Source organism: Microcaecilia unicolor, chromosome 9 (assembly GCF_901765095.1).
Source record: "Microcaecilia unicolor chromosome 9, aMicUni1.1, whole genome shotgun sequence".
NCBI lineage: Eukaryota > Metazoa > Chordata > Amphibia > Gymnophiona > Siphonopidae > Microcaecilia > Microcaecilia unicolor.
The window spans coordinates 219,168,194-219,184,867 of record NC_044039.1 but is presented as its reverse complement, the minus strand read 5'-3'; the positions used below and the strand labels follow the sequence as shown (position 1 = coordinate 219,184,867).

At 45.1% G+C, this 16,674-nt stretch overlaps 1 protein-coding gene across 1 annotated transcript in view; it reads left to right on the top strand.

Moving 5' to 3' along the window:
• Positions 1-16,674, top strand: part of NRXN3 (neurexin 3) — a 1,814,506-nt gene that overhangs the window by 1,634,264 nt on the left and 163,568 nt on the right.

Sequence of the window (16,674 nt, the reverse complement as noted above, 5' to 3'; positions counted from 1 at the left end):
AAAATGAGTTTCGGTTCAATGTGGCTTACATTTAACATTTATGGGAAATTACATTGATGCATAGCAGTTGCTAAGACATAAGGTTACAATTTGAAGTTGTGTAGAACAGCGTTCTTGCAGAATGGCATCGGGTTATTATTAGTTCGCATTTGTTTAGTCAAAGAATTTCTTGAAAAGGTATGTTTTTAGCTTTTTTTCTGAATTGAAGATAGATTATGATGCTTCTTGTGACTTTAGAGATTGAGTTCCGCCATTAAGAGCCCAAGTAGCTAAAGCTTTCTGTATAGATTGATTTGTAGGTTATGTTTTTGCAGTTAGGTAGGTGGAGTAGTAGGTATCCCCCGATTCCTGGATTTGCATTTCTTGGTGGTAATGTAATCAGGTTTAACATGCAGTCTGGAGACATGCTAATGAATATTAGTCTGGCCTAGATTGGGAGCCCCACTGTAACATTTTGATTAATGGGGTTTCTCTTTTGTATTTTGATTTTTTGAATATCAATCTCGCTGCTGTGTTTTGGATGGTCTGCAGCTATTTTAGTGTGTATTCTTTGCATCCTACATGTGTGGCATTGCAGTAGTCTAGTTGAGACATTACCAGCGTCTGCACTATAAGACGAAATGATTGTCTGGGGAAATAGTCTCTGATTCTTTTCACTTTCCATAGTGTGTAGAAGCTTTTTGATATGACTGCAAAAACCTGGTTTTCAAGAGTCAGATGTTTATCGATGATGGTTCCCAGTAGTTTAAGTTGTGTTTCGATTGGATACGTTTGTTGATCTATTGTGAGGTTTTAGTGATTGGTTGGGATTGCGTGAGCTGGATAAAACATGGAGTTTTGTTTTGTCTCGGTTCAGTTTAAGTTTGAACATGGTGGCCCAATTTTCCATTAGGTCCAGTATCTCAGTGGTGCTGTTGTTAAAGGGTATATAGATAGTGATGTCGTCAGCATATATGAATGGGTTAAATCCCAGTTTTTCCAGTTTCCTGCCAAGCGGAGCCATCATAACATTGAATAAAATGGGTGATATTGGGGAGCCCTGAGGCACTCTGCATTCAGAGACCCAGGAGGATGAAAGCTGATTGGACATCTTGACAAAATAGGATCTAGTTCGTAGGAAGCCATTCAACCAGTTCGCTACTGTTCCAGTGATTCCTATGTTGTCCAGCAAGGTCATTACTGTTGTGTGATCTCCTAGGTCGAAGGGTACCAGAGATGTTTATGAAGATTAGGGTCCAGGTAGGCACCCACATAGTTATATTTTTGTCCTGGACATTTATTCCTGCATAATTGGCTTTCCAGCTCAATTAGATCTGATATCTTTTGGGCTATTGTGCCTTGTGTTTTCATTTACAGCTACCAGGAGGATTACTCCTATTTTGTAACTTTCCTCAGCCCAGTCATTGTGGTGATGGTCCTTAGGCAAGATCCACACAGATTATGCCTCCCTCTGAAGTTCAGTACATATGCACCCTGATGAGCAGCAGCCGAGACTCCCTTTCCTACCCTCTAGCCCAGGGACCACGAACAGTTCCTAACCAGAATATAAATTTCTCTACCTCACCCTCAGCTACACAACACTAACACTGATTCACCAGGTAGATCCCAGCCCCTGACCGATGAAAACTGATGCTAAACAAGGTGAGCCACTGGTCAAAGATTTTGTTTTTGTTACACTTGTACCCCGTGCTTTCCCACTCATGGCAGGCTCAATGCGGCTTACATATTATATACAGGTACTTATTTGTACCTGGGGCAATGGAGGGTTAAGTGACTTGCCCAGAGTCACAAGGAGCTGCCTGTACCTGAAGTGGGAATCAAACCCAGTTCCTCAGTTCCCCAGGACCAAAGTCCACCACCTTAACCACTAGGCCACTCCTCCACTGTTGCTACTATTTGAGATTCTACATGGAATGTTGCTATTCCACTAGCAACATTCCATGTAGAAGTCGGCCCTTGCAGATCACCAATGTGGCTGCGCAGGCTTCTGCTTCTGTGAGTCTGACGTCATGCACTCACAGAAACAGAAGCCTGTGCAGCCTTCTACATGGAATGTTGCTAGTGGAATAGCAACATTCCATGTAGAATCTCCAAGAATCTCCAACAGTAGCAACATTCCATGTAGAATCTCCAATAGTATCTATTTTATTTTTGTTACATTTGTACCCTGCGCTTTGCTACTCATGGCAGGCTCAATGCGGCTATGGAGTGTTAAGTGACTTGCCCAGAGTCACCAGGAGCTGCCTGTGCCTGAAGTGGGAATTGAACTCAGTTCCTCAGGACCAAAGTCCACCACCCTAACCACTAGGCCACTCCTCCACTCCAGAAGTGGCAGGCATTGCATCTCCCATGTCTCATCTATTAATCCATCCAGCCCTATAGAATCCCTAGGCCTACTGTACTCCCCAGTTCCCTAGAGGGGAAAGACTTTATATTCCTAAGCCCACTTTCTAGTTCCCTATATCCCTGGGCCCACTGTATCTCTCCCCCCCCCCCCCCCCCCCCCCCACCAGTTCCCTACAGGGAAAATATCTTATATCCCTAAGCCCACTCCCCAGTCCTCAATATCCCTCGGCACACTAAGAAAATATATTGAAACGGTGATATTTGAGGATGTTTCTTCCCTTTTTATTGTTTTATTCCATGTCACAACCCTGTTGTTTGAAAGATTCATCAAGACTAGAGACAGTTCACATTGCTGGACAGTTTACAGGGAGTCAGTCAAAAGCCCATTTGATCCCTTTGTGCACTTCCCTTTCGACAGAAAGCAAGCGTGGAGAACACAGAACTAAGCCAAGTCGCTAGCTTTTGGTGTTCATTTGTCAAAACAAGAATATAAGAAACGATCTTCAGAGATGTTAAGGGAAATCAAGCTTTTTTTTTTTTTGAAAGTCATTTTTGTTTTTTGATTTTGTGCCATTTTGTACTGAAAACAAATCCAGAATTGCTCGGTTTGGGCGAGCAGTACAATCTCTAGCGTAGAGGCTCCTTATGTAGACCCACGTGAATACTGCAGACGCAGGAGAGCGTGTGAACTACTGAAAGACCCTAGACACACAAACACACACACACTCTCTCTCTTCAGCTCTTTGGATATTAAAGCAATAACTCTTTAACACTTTAATCTGGCCACTGAAAGAAAGATAAGGGCCAATTTCACATTCTCTTGTAACGCTTCCAGACCAGGAGGGCTGTAAGCATGGTCCTCCTTCCATGTGGGGGCCAGGGCTAACCCTGCTTAGCGTAGCTGTCTCCCTCCAAGGTATGTGATCCAAACCACCTCTCCTCTTTCCGGTAATCGTCCCGGTCTGGCCGCTCTCCGGCTGGCCTGAGCCTTTTTCCTGCTCACGGCAGGGTCACACAAAAACTCAGCATTCTCACAGTTACTTGAAAACACAGGTTTTTATTTTCTCAGAACCTTTTTCTTCAATACAGCCTTAGTCTTCACTTCGTTTCATCACCAACCATGAAAGATTCAGTTCAGGTTTTCACATTCACCTTCTCAACACAGTTCAATCTTAATTCAGAATATCACCAAGCAGTAAATCCTTGCCTTGTTCCCAATGGTAGCATAACCCTCACAGGCACTACCTTCTTTCCTCAGATAGTTAATGGGTTAGCTTTCTCCACCAGTTCCTTCCCCACTGTGTTGTTTTCTCTTTTCCATCTGTCCACAGTTTAGGCCATACTGATGCCACAAAACCCTTTACCTTTCCTGCTGGGGTCTGAGCAAGACCTGAGACCTCCATGCACTCCTCCCCCCTCTTCCCCTACTTCCTCTTTATCCTATTCCATGTCTTCCTCCGCCCCGGGTTCCCCCAGCTGCAGCTCATTCCCCTGATCAGAACTCATTTCCCAATTATTCACTCCTCCCTCCATTTCCTGAGAGTCCTGCTGGTGTCCCAGTGGTTTCTGGGGATGGTAGTTTCTTCCCCTAACTAGTGGTTTCACTGGCGCTTTGGCCACTAGAGGGCAAACTTTTTGTCTACATAGTAACATAGTAGATGACGGCAGAAAAAGACCTGCATGGTCCATCCAGTCTGCCCAACGAAAAACCTATAAGTGTATACCTTACCTTGAATTTGTACCTGTCCTTTTCAGGGCACAGACCATATAAGTCTGCCCAGCAGTATTTCCCACCTCCCAACCACCAGTCCCGCCTCCCATCACCGGCTCTGGTACAGACCGTATAAGTCTGCCCTCCCCTATCCTCGCCTCCCAACCACCACCCCCTCTTCCCCCCAACTGCTCCGCCACCCAATTTCAGCTAAGCTTCTGAGGATCCATTCCTTCTGCACAGGATTCCTCTATGCATATCCCACGCATGTTTGAATTCCGTTACCGTTTTCATCTCCACCACCTCCCGCGGGAGGGCATTCCAAGCGTCCACCACCCTCTCCGTGAAGAAATACTTCCTGACATGTTTCCTGAGTCTGCCCCCCTTCAATCTCATTTCATGTCCTCTCGTTCTACCGCCTTCCCATCTCCGGAAAAGATTCGTTTGCGGATTAATACCTTTCAAATATTTGAACGTCTGTATCATATCACCCCTGTTTCTCCTTTCCTCCAGGGTGTACATGTTCAGGTCAGCAAGCCTCTCTTCATACATCTTGGAACGTAAATCCCATACCATCCTCGTAGCTTTTCTTTGCACCGCTTCCATTTTTTTAACATCCTTCGCAAGGTGCGGCCTCCAAAACTGAACACAATACTCCAGATGGGGCCTCACCAACGTCTTATACAGGGGCATTAAAACCTCCTTTCTTCTGCTGGTCACTCCTCTCTCTATACAGCCTAGCAATCTTCTAGCTACTGCCACCGCCTTGTCGCACTGTTTCGTCGCCTTCAGGTCCTCAGATACTATCACCCCAAGATCCCTCTCTCCATCCGTGCCTATCAGACTCTCCCCGCCTAACACATACGTCTCCCTTGGATTTCTACTCCCCAAGTGCATCACTTTGCATTTCTTCGCATTGAATTTTAATTGCCAAATGTTAGACCATTCTTCTAGCTTCTTCAGATCTTTTTTCATGTTTTCCACACCCTCTGGGGTGTCCACTCTGTTGGAAATCTTGGTGTCATCGGCAAAAAGGCAAACCTTACCTTGTAACCCCTTGGCAATGTCACTCACAAATATATTGAACAGAATCGGCCCCAGCACCGATCCCTGAGGCACTCCACTACTCACCTTTCCCTCCTCCGAGCGAACTCCATTCACCACCACCCTCTGGCGTCTGTCCGTCAACCAGTTCCTAATCCAGTTCACCACTTCGGGTCCTATCTTCAGGCTGTCTAGTTTATTTAAGAGCCTCCTGTGGGGAACCGTGTCAAAAGCCTTGCTGAAATCTAAGTAGATGACGTCCATAGCACGTCCTTGATTTAATTCTCCCGTCACCCAGTCAAAGAATTCAATGAGATTCGTTTGGCACGATTTCCCTTTGGTGAAACCATGTTGTCTCGGATCTTGCAACTTATTGGCTTCCAGGAAATTCACTATCCTTTCCTTCAGCATGGCTTCCATTACTTTTCCAATAACCGAAGTGAGGCTTACCGGCCTGTAGTTTCCAGCTTCTTCCCTATCCCCACTTTTGTGAAGAGGGACCACCTTCGCTGTTCTCCAATCCCTCGGAACCTCTCCCGTCTCCAAGGATTTATTAAACAAGTCTTTAAGAGGACCCGCCAGAACCTCTCTGAGCTCCCTCAGTATTCTGGGGTGGATCCCGTCCGGCCCCATGGCTTTGTCCACCTTCAGCTTTCCAAGTTGTTGATACACACTCTCTTCCGTGAACGGCGCTCTATCCACCTCATTCTCAGAAGGAATTAGTGAAGGAGAGTCATTACATCTAAAGGGAAAACTTCTCTCCCGTCCCTGTTTCGGCACTACTGGAACTAGACTCCTTTCAGACCCCTCACAGGGTATATTCGTACTACCAACCTGCTCCACCTTTTCTGGCACATCCCCAAGCAGTTTAGCAGGCCTCATTTTTTTTTATTTGTTGCATTTGTACCCCACATTTTCCCACCTATTTGCAGGCTCAATGTGGCTTACATAGTACCGTCAAAGGCGTTTGCCCAGTCAGTTGATAACAAATACAAGGTTGTATAGTAATTGAGTGAGGTAACTGTGGAGGGTCAACGGGATGAAGATTGAGTATTGTCCAGTGCGATCATTAGTCATGCTGTGTTTCTAGTTGAAGAGGTTTACGTAGGGTCGTTGGGGTAGGCCTTTTTGAAGAGGTTGGTTTTTAGTGATTTCCTGAAGTTCAGGTGGTCGTGGATTGTTTTCCACAGCTTTAGGGAGGCCGTTCCATAGTTTTGCGCTTATGTAGGAGAAGCCGGATGCGTAGGTTGTTTTGTATTTCAGTCCTTTGCAATTTGGGTAGTGCAGGTTTAGGTATGATCTTGACGATCCGACTCTGTTTCTTGTTGGTAGATCTATGGTCTATCATGTATCCTGGGACTTTCTTACCGTGAAGGAGAAGATGAAAACATTCTAAATTAGAGAACCCCTATTTCCTTTCTACCTTTTTGATCTGCGGTGGAAATTACTGGCAGAGCATTTCCCACTTATGTTTCTAAAACATAGGGTGGCCATAGAACCTTTCTTGGTAAGTCACGGAAATGGAAGGTTCTTCTCAGACCCTCACTGAAAACAGGTTAGCTTTCCTAGATGAAGATCATTTTATAATTTTATACTTTGGTGTATGAGAAGAAGTAGCAGCTTCAGAAAAAAAGGAGGCCATGTTGCCCTTTTATAAGTCACAAACGAAAACCCGCAGCTCTGTGGTTAATACTGGAAGCCAGACCTTCTTAAGGACTTCAAACAGAGAAACCGAGAAAAATTAAGGCAGATAACATGGCCCATCCAGTCTGCCCATCCTCAGTAACCACTAACTCCTCTTTTCCCTAAGAGATCCCACATGTCTGTCCAATGCTTTCTTAAACTCGGATCTATTCCTTGTCTCCACGACCATCAGGAGGCCATTCCACGTGTCCACCACCCTTTCCATGAAAGAGTATTTTCTTAGATTACTCCTGAGCCTATTTCCTCTTAACAGTTACATTTAGCTCATTCATAGTTTAAAAATATTTGGTGTCACACTCGATCGCAACCTTACCCTCGACAAGTCAAGTAACAAAGAAAATGTTCTATTCAATGTGGAAGCTCAAACGATTAAAACCTTTCTTCCCAAGAGCAACTTTTTGATACCTAATACAATCAATGGTCCTAAACCATGCAGATTATTGCAATAGAATCTATGCAGGCTGCAAAGAACAACTCATAAAAAAACTCCAGACCGCCCAAAATACAGCAGCCAGGCTGATATTCAGCAAAACACGCTTCGAAAGTGCCAAACTCCTCCAAGAAAAGTTGCATTGGCTCCCAATCAAAGAACGGATCATCTTCAAAATCTGCACCTTAGTCCACAAAATCATATACGGCATAGTCCCAGAATACATGACAGACCTCATAGACTTACCAATAAGAAATAAAGTCAGATCATCAAGATCCTACCTAAACTACCCAAATTGCAAAGGACTGAAATACAAAACAACTTACGCAGCCGGCTTCTTCTACATAAGCGCACAACTATGGAATGGGCTCCCAAAAGCTGTGAAAACAATCCACAACCACTTGAACTTCAGGAAATCACTAAAACCTGCCTCTTCAAAAAGGCCTACCCCAACGAGCTCACGTAACCCTCTTCACCTACCAACACAGCATGACTATGATCGAACAGGACATCACGCAATCTACATCCATTCCGACCCTCCACTTATACCTCATACGATCACTACACAACTTTGTATTTGTTATCCACCGACTGGGAAAACGCCTTTGATGGTACTATGTAAGTCACATTGAGCCTGCAAATACGCGCGTTGTTATAGAATAAGGGGGGATTTGCGCCCAATTTAGTCGTGTACATTTGCATCACGATTCAGTCGGTGCAGATGGCCATGCCTCCAGGCACAAATGCTATTCTATAAACCGCGCCTAACTTTAAGCGCGGCATATCGAATAGCATTTTTGGCGCCGTATATAGAATTCACCCCATGATGTACAGTATTCTGTAAGCTACCTGTGTAAACGTCGGTCACGCCCGTGTTTGCAGTTCCACGCCAAGCCGTTTGCGCGCGTGAAAGATAGAATAGCAGTTAGCGCTGTGCCGCCACTTACCCTCGTGAATAGCAGGCAATTGCACTTAAATTTAGAATGAGGGGGGTTTGTGTGTATCGGGCATTCGGGTGCAAGTACGTACACCGGTTCTCTGGCTGGCATAGGTGTTCCTGCTGTTACTCTTAGTATTCTGTGAAGGGAAGTAGGGCCCCTCCTGTCCTCTATAGAATAAAAACCACACGAGCACCTTCTAGGCACCTAAATATAGATGCAATGATTGAGAATTGTCCTCAAAGTGCTTCGAAAGAGATGTAAATGTATGCGCAAGCACATGTGTGCTGCTGGGAATAATTTTGGGAGCCCATTTTGTAAAGAAACAGAACTGCCTAGATTCTTTTCTGAAGTAGGCATCAAATAGATGCTTTTATGAAAATGTTTTAGGTGCCCGGTAAGAAATTACCTTCATTAAATCTCCTGTTCTCTGCAGCGGCTTAGAAATCAAGTAACATTAATAGTGGGGACCATTATAATATAAGCCTCTTAGGCTCTGCTTCGCTTCTAGGCCTCGTAATAGCCCTGAAGAGAAGATTTGTCACTCCAATTAGAATTAACTGTAAGATCCCTTGTCTCTTTCTCTCGTACCACACTTGGCCACTTGTATTTCTTTTTATGGCCTTCTCTTTTGAGATAGATAATATTTTTCAAGAGGATATTGGTTGCTAATTTACTTGTTGCTTATTACGAGTCTCTAGTGACATCTTTCACCTCCAGCTGCAACAGCGCTAATGAAAAAATAAACGGGATAGTTACATCGTAATGGCTGGTTGAGCTGGGCTATTTCGGTTCCAGATGAGACGGTCGGTCGTCTCTGCTTTCTGCACCTTTCCTGGAGCCTTCACTGGCTTCTCTGCCTCAACTGTCACCCAGGCCCGGCACCAGCAAACCACAGTGTCCTGATATGGGAGACTTCAAAGGAATACAAAGGACAGGTTTTCATCCCCTCTAATCACGGATTGGATCAAGAAACCTTTTCAGTGGACACATTAGAAAGGGGGCAGGTGTTCAGCCTGAATTAGGGAGAATCCGTCAAGCTGTGGGTGAGTTTCAAGCTGTAGTGTCAAGGAAGAGATTTGGGAGACAGGCAGAGGAAATGAACAGGGCAGGGAAGGGAAGGGTGAAAAGGCAGCCGCTCACACCCTATATGTGTTAGATCTTAGTAACTGCAAAGGGAAGCTTTCTTTGGCAGGATGCAATGTTTATGGCAAGCATTAGCATTAAATTTCAGAGACTGAGATCATATTCCACTTACCCTGGCATAGGAATGAGGTTAATTCTTATTCTGGTAGGCGCAAAACTAACCCATTTAGAGAAATTGCCCCAGTGAGATTATTCAGACATTTTGGTAATGTTGCTGGGATGGCAAAAACGAGTGGTAAGGAGAATGCTACGTGTATTTCTGTTTCAGCCTTCTTTTTTTGTGATGCTCTTCATGTGAACTCAATGAAGGATCTACAATGAATGAATAGCACAAGTTATGCAAAGACAATAGAAGGGAGGTTACATTTTAGGAAGGAAAAATGGAGACTACTACTACTACTTAACATTTCTAGAGCGCTACTAGGGTTACGCAGCGCTGTACAGTTTAGCAAAGAAGGACAGTCCCTGCTCAAAGGAGCTTACAATCTAATGGGCGAAATGTCAAGTTGGGGCAGTCTAGATTTCCTGAGTAGAGGTGTGCTGGTTAGGTGCTGAAGGCGACATTGAAGAGGTGGGATTTGAGTAAGGATTTGAAGATGGGCAGGGAGGGAGCCTGGCGAATGGGCTCAGGGAGTTTATTCCAAGCATGGGGTGAGGCGAGGCAGAAAGGGCGGAGCCTGGAGTTGGCGGTGGTGGAGAAGGGTACTGCAAGGAGGGATTTGTCTTGAGAGCGGAGGTTACGTCATGTCAGTGATGTGAGGAAGGGCAGCTGAAGGACCAGTGAGCATTTTCAAGGAGAAAATGGTGGATTTCTCGGAGACTAGAGGCTTGTCGAACTGCGTATGTAAAGAAGTGCAGTCAGAGAAACTACATGAATTCATAAGTACATAAGTATTGCCATACTGGGACAGACCAAAGGTCCATCAAGCCCAGCATCCTGATTCCAACAGTGGCCAATCCAGGTTACAAGTACCTGGTAAGATCCCAAAACAGTACAATACATTTTATGCTGCTTATCCTAGAAATAAGCAGCAGATCTTCCCCAAGTTCATTTTAATAATGGCTTATGGATTTTAGGAAGCCATCCAAACCTTTTTTTTAAACCCTGCTAAGCTAACTGCTTTTATCACATTCTCTAGCAATGAATTCCAGAGTTTAATTACACCATTGAGTGAAGACATATTTTCTCCGATTTGTTTTAAATTTACTACTTTGTAGCTTCATTGCGTGCCCCCTAGTCCTATAACTTTTGGAAAGAGTAAACAATCAATTCACGTCTACCCGTTCCACTCCACTCATTACTTTATAGACCTCTATCATATCTCCCCTCAACCGTCTTTTCTCCAAGCTGAAGAGCCCTAGATGCTTCAGCCTTTCCTCATAGGGAAGTCGTCCCATCCCCTTTATCATTTTCGTCGCCCTTCTCTGCACCTTTTCTAATTCCACTATATCTTTTTTGAGATGCAACGACCATAATTGCACACAATATTCAAGGTGTGGTCCCACCATGGTGCAATACAAAGGCATTATAACGTCCTCATTTTTGTTTTCCATTCCTTTCCTAATAATACCTAACATTGTATTTGCTTTCTAAGCCTCCGCCGCACACTGAACAGAGGGTTTCAACGTATCATCAACGACGATGCCTAGATCCCTGTCCTGGCCATTGACTCCTAATGTGGAACCTTGCATTACATAGCTATAGTTTGGGGTTCCCCCACATGCATCACTTTGCACACGCTCACATTGAACATCATGTGGGTAAGAGGAACCCGAATTATAGCTACGTCTTGCAAGGTTCCGCGTTAGGAGTTACGGATCAAGAAAGGGATCTGGGTGTCGTCGTCGATGATACGCTGAAACCTTCTGCTCAGTGTGCTGCTGCGGCTAGGAAAGCGAATAGAATGTTGGGTGTTATTAGGAAGGGTATGGAGTCCAGGTGTGCGGATGTTATAATGCCGTTGTATCGCTCCATGGTGCGACCGCACCTGGAGTATTGTGTTCAGTACTGGTCTCCGTATCTCAAAAAAGATATAGTAGAATTGGAAAAGGTACAGCGAAGGGCGACGAAAATGATAGTGGGGATGGGACGACTTTCCTATGAAGAGAGGCTGAGAAGGCTAGGGCTTTTCAGCTTGGAGAAGAGACGGCTGAGGGGAGATATGATAGAAGTGTATAAAATAATGAGTGGAATGGATCGGGTGGATGTGAAGCGACTGTTCACGCTATCCAAAAATACTAGGACTAGAGGGCATGAGTTGAAGCTACAGTGTGGTAAATTTAAAACGAATCGGAGAAAATTTTTCTTCACCCAACGTGTAATTAGACTCTGGAATTCGTTGCCGGAGAACGTGGTACGGGCGGTTAGCTTGACGGAGTTTAAAAAGGGGTTAGATAGATTCCTAAAGGACAAGTCCATAGACCGCTATTAAATGGACTTGGAAAAATTCCGCATTTTTAGGTATAACTTGTCTGGAATGTTTTTACGTTTGGGGAGCGTGCCAGGTGCCCTTGACCTGGATTGGCCACTGTCGGTGACAGGATGCTGGGCTAGATGGAGGATTTGGGGGGGACACCGGTGCCGGAAAGAATATTTGAAGCGGGGGAGTCGGAGAAACTAAACAAATTCTCTGTAACCTTGGAGGATGTAATGGGTCAGTTCAGCAAGCTGAAGAGTAGTAAATCACCGGGACCTGATGGTATTCATCCCAGAGTATTAATAGAACAAAAAAATGAACTTGCGGAGCTACTGTTAGAAATATGCAATCTGTCCCTAAAATCGAGTGTAATACCGGAAGACTGGAGGGTAGCCAATGTTACTCCGATTTTTAAGAAAGGTTCCAGAGGAGATCCGGGAAATTATAGACCGGTGAGTCTGACGTCGGTGCCGGGCAAGATGGTGGAGGCTATTATTAAGAATAAAATTGCAGAGCATATACAAAAACATGGACTGATGAGACAAAGTCAGCACGGATTTAGTGAAGGGAAGTCTTGCCTCACCAATCTAATGCATTTTTTTGAGGGGGTAAGCAAACATGTGGACAATGGGGAGCCGGTTGATATTGTATATCTGGATTTTCAGAAGGCGTTTGACAAAGTGCCGCACGAAAGACTCCTGAAGAAATTGCTGAGTCATGGAATCGGAGGTAGGGTATTATTATGGATTAAGAACTGGTTGAAAGATAGGAAGCAGAGAGTAGGATTGCGTGGCCAGTATTCTCAGTGGAGGAGGGTAGTTAGTGGGGTCCCGCAGGGGTCTGTGCTGGGTCCGTTGCTTTTTAATGTATTTATAAATGACCTAGAGATGGGAATAACTAGTGAGGTAATTAAATTCGCCGATGACACAAAATTATTCAGGGTCGTCAAGTCGCAGGAGGAATGTGAACGATTACAGGAGGACCTTGCGAGACTGGGAGAATGGGCGTGCAAGTGGCAGATGAAGTTCAATGTTGACAAGTGCAAAGTGATGCATGTGGGTAAGAGGAACCCGAATTATAGCTACGTCTTGCAAGGTTCCGCGTTAGGAGTTACGGATCAGGAAAGGGATCTGGGTGTCGTCGTCGATGATACGCTGAAACCTTCTGCTCAGTGTGCTGCTGCGGCTAGGAAAGCGAATAGAATGTTGGGTGTTATTAGGAAGGGTATGGAGTCCAGGTGTGCGGATGTTATAATGCCGTTGTATCGCTCCATGGTGCGACCGCACCTGGAGTATTGTGTTCAGTACTGGTCTCCGTATCTCAAAAAAGATATAGTAGAATTGGAAAAGGTACAGCGAAGGGCGACGAAAATGATAGTGGGGATGGGACGACTTTCCTATGAAGAGAGGCTGAGAAGGCTAGGGCTTTTCAGCTTGGAGAAGAGACGGCTGAGGGGAGATATGATAGAAGTGTATAAAATAATGAGTGGAATGGATCGGGTGGATGTGAAGCGACTGTTCACGCTATCCAAAAATACTAGGACTAGAGGGCATGAGTTGAAGCTACAGTGTGGTAAATTTAAAACGAATCGGAGAAAATTTTTCTTCACCCAACGTGTAATTAGACTCTGGAATTCATTGCCGGAGAACGTGGTACGGGCGGTTAGCTTGACGGAGTTTAAAAAGGGGTTAGATAGATTCCTAATGGACAAGTCCATAGACCGCTATTAAATGGACTTGGAAAATTCCGCATTTTTAGGTATAACTTGTCTGGAATGTTTTTACGTTTGGGGAGCGTGCCAGGTGCCCTTGACCTGGATTGGCCACTGTCGGTGACAGGATGCTGGGCTAGATGGACCTTTGGTCTTTCCCAGTATGGCACTACTTATGTACTTATGTACTTATGGACCTTTGGTCTTTCCCAGTATGGCACTACTTATGTACTTATCACTCCTTCCCTGAATTTGCATTTCATGGTGGAACTGAGGCAGCCCATGTTACCAAAACCCATATCAGCTAGCTACCACCAAACCCCAGCCTATAGCGTTGGTAATGTACATTCTGTCTTCCATTACCTGCTGCAGCCATAAGAAAGAAGGAAGAGACACCCATTTGAACAGGAGAGAAAGAGGAAAACAATTCTCATGATCTAAAAATAAAGGAAGGTGCTATAAGTATTTTTGTTTCTCTCTTTTTGAAAGTAAGGTGGTGCTTCCACTGAGTTTCTCTGTTTCGTATATTGCTGCGTGTTTGTCAGGCTGCTATGACAGCCTCACTTTCTGAAAGTGTCTAATTAAAGTCTAGAATTCATTCTCACCTCGGGGATGTCAGGTTAATGTGATCACTCTGCTATGACTAACTGTTAACACCAGCGATTAGAGGAAGGTTCATGAAACAGTCCTTACAGCAATGACGGAATGTTGGCGTCCTGTACCAGGAAGTGGCTTCAGCACTCTCTAGTGGTAGGAGACCAGTACTGCATTCCAGCACCCACTAGCTGTGCCAGGGGTGGACATCTTTTGGCTTGTTTGCCAGTTGCTGCTTTTAGATAGAGAATGACAAGGGAGCAGGTAATCACGGTAAACTGCAGTAATCCGCAGTAAAACCGCAGGGATGGGGAAAATTTTCAAAGTTTTACCGTGGGTGCAAAAAGAGGTTATTTCCCCGCCACGCAGGAACAGTAATAACCCCTACACCCGTGGTACAACAGACGCCTACCTTTTTCTCGTCCTCCCTCCCTTCCTTCCAAGTCCGGTGTCATTCGCTTACTCTCCCTGCCCCCGCCGCTGCCGCCGCCATTGGGTCCTGTATCGCACTCTCCCCCCCCCCCCCCCCCCCCCCGCAAGCTCCGGTGTTACTCCTGCACCTCTCCGCTGTGCTTCCGGGCCGCTGGCAGCGTTAGCAATGTAAGCACGCTGCCTTGACGCAGCCCGGAAGCCTTCTCTCTATTGCGGCTTCCTGTTTCCTCTCGCTGCAGAGAGAAGGCTTCTCGGCGCGCGAAGGCAGCGTACTTACACTTCTAATGCTGCTGGCAGCCTGGAAGATGGAAAGGCTGCAGCGGGAGAAAAGAATTAAATGTGTTTTGGAGTTGTAGAATGATTAGAAAAATTATTGCTCATTATTGCTTGTTATGTGAATGAATATTCCATCACTGTTTCATTATTGCTTGCCAGACCAGTCCAGTATTATTACATTTTAAGGGCATTTGGTGTAATTCGTTTATGCAGTGCTTACATGCACGTGATTTTGCTTTTTAAACCCAAAGGTAAATCTTAAGTGTGGTTAAACAGCGAGGCTTCTGTTCATGGGGTCAGAGTTCGCGGGGACGGGGACAAACTTTGTCCCCGCATCATTCTCTACTTTTAGACTCTCGGGTCCCAGGTTTTAGACTGAGCTACAGATGTTCTGCACTTGCCCACCTACTAAAAGATTCTACTGGCAGGAAGCTGTATCTCAAGACAACAGCCATCCATGGAGAAACTCACAGGCCATTGCCAACGTGGCCAGCAGTCACCATTATGCATGCCGGCCATGTGCATCTCCTAATTGCCTTTATACTGTTGCCTTTTTTTTTTATTGCACTTGTATCCCACATTTTCCCACCTATTTGCAGGCTCAATGTGACTTACAAAGACCTGTTATGGTATCGCCATTCCAGGGTAAAAGGTACAGTTGAAGTAACAGAGATATCAGGATAGTGAGTTAGTCTAATACAGTGGTTGTAAAAGACAACGAGTTCCAGAGTCCAACTACACGCTGAGTAAAGAGAAACTTTCTCCTATTTGTTTTAAATCTACCATATTCTAGCTTCATCTTGTGTCCCCTGGTTTTGTTGTTGTTTGAAAGTGTAAACAAACGCTTCACATCTGTCCGCTCTACTCCGCTCATTATCTTGTAGACTTCTATCATACCACCCCTCAGCCGCCTTTTCTCAAAGCTGAAGAGCCCTAACCGTCTTAGCCTTTCCTCGTAGGGATGTGGTTCCATCCCTTTTATCATTTTCGTCGCCCTTCTCTACAGCACTAGAGTATATGACAATACGTCAATAGATGTTAAAAAAAACTAAAAAAAAACAAAAAAACGATGTCTTGAAGAGCAAAGTTAATTTATATTTATGAGGAAAAGTTAAGAGATTACTTCTACCATTTCTTTAACAAGCTTCTGTACCAGAATCATTTAGGGATCAATTTTAAGAGAGTCAGGAGTAAATATGTTATACACAATTGGAAGTTTAGCTTCTTAACTTTGCCTTCTTATTCACAATGCAATCTGAAGAAAGACAACATCAGAATCTTCACTGCTAATGCAGAGACTTCTTCAAAACTATGATTTCACGACGCGGTGGCAAGTACCGCCCCCCCCAAAATTGCCTTCCCTAGGATGACCATATGTCCGGGTTTATCCCGATATGTCATCTTTTTGAGGGCACTGTGGGGCGTCTGGGCGGGTTTTTCCAGCCTGCCCGTTTGTCCGGGTTTGCGGGCAGGCTGGTGGGCGATCCTCAGGGTGCTCTCCCCTCACGTACCTTATCATGCCCTGGTGGTCTCGTTGCCTCTTCGGAGCAGGAAAGAACCCCACTCTTTCCTGCCCGGCGCTTCTGCTGACTGCTCGCTGCCAGTGCCGCTTCAAAATGGCCGCTGAGACTTCAAGCGGCGACCTTGCAAGGCTTCTCCAGAAGCCTCGGCAGCTATTTTGAAGCGGTTCCGGCAGCGAGTGGTCAGTGGCAGCACTGGACAGGAAAGAGCGGAGTTCTTTCCTGCCCCAAAGAGACCATTAGACCACCAGGGCATGAGAGGTGCGGGGAGGAGAGGGGATGTGGTTTAAAAAGGGGTCATATGTCCCAAAAGAGGAAACGAGAGTACTCAATAATAATGCTACACAAAAACTCTCATATATATAGTGATGGCAAGGAACTATAATTCTTCAAACGACTATAATT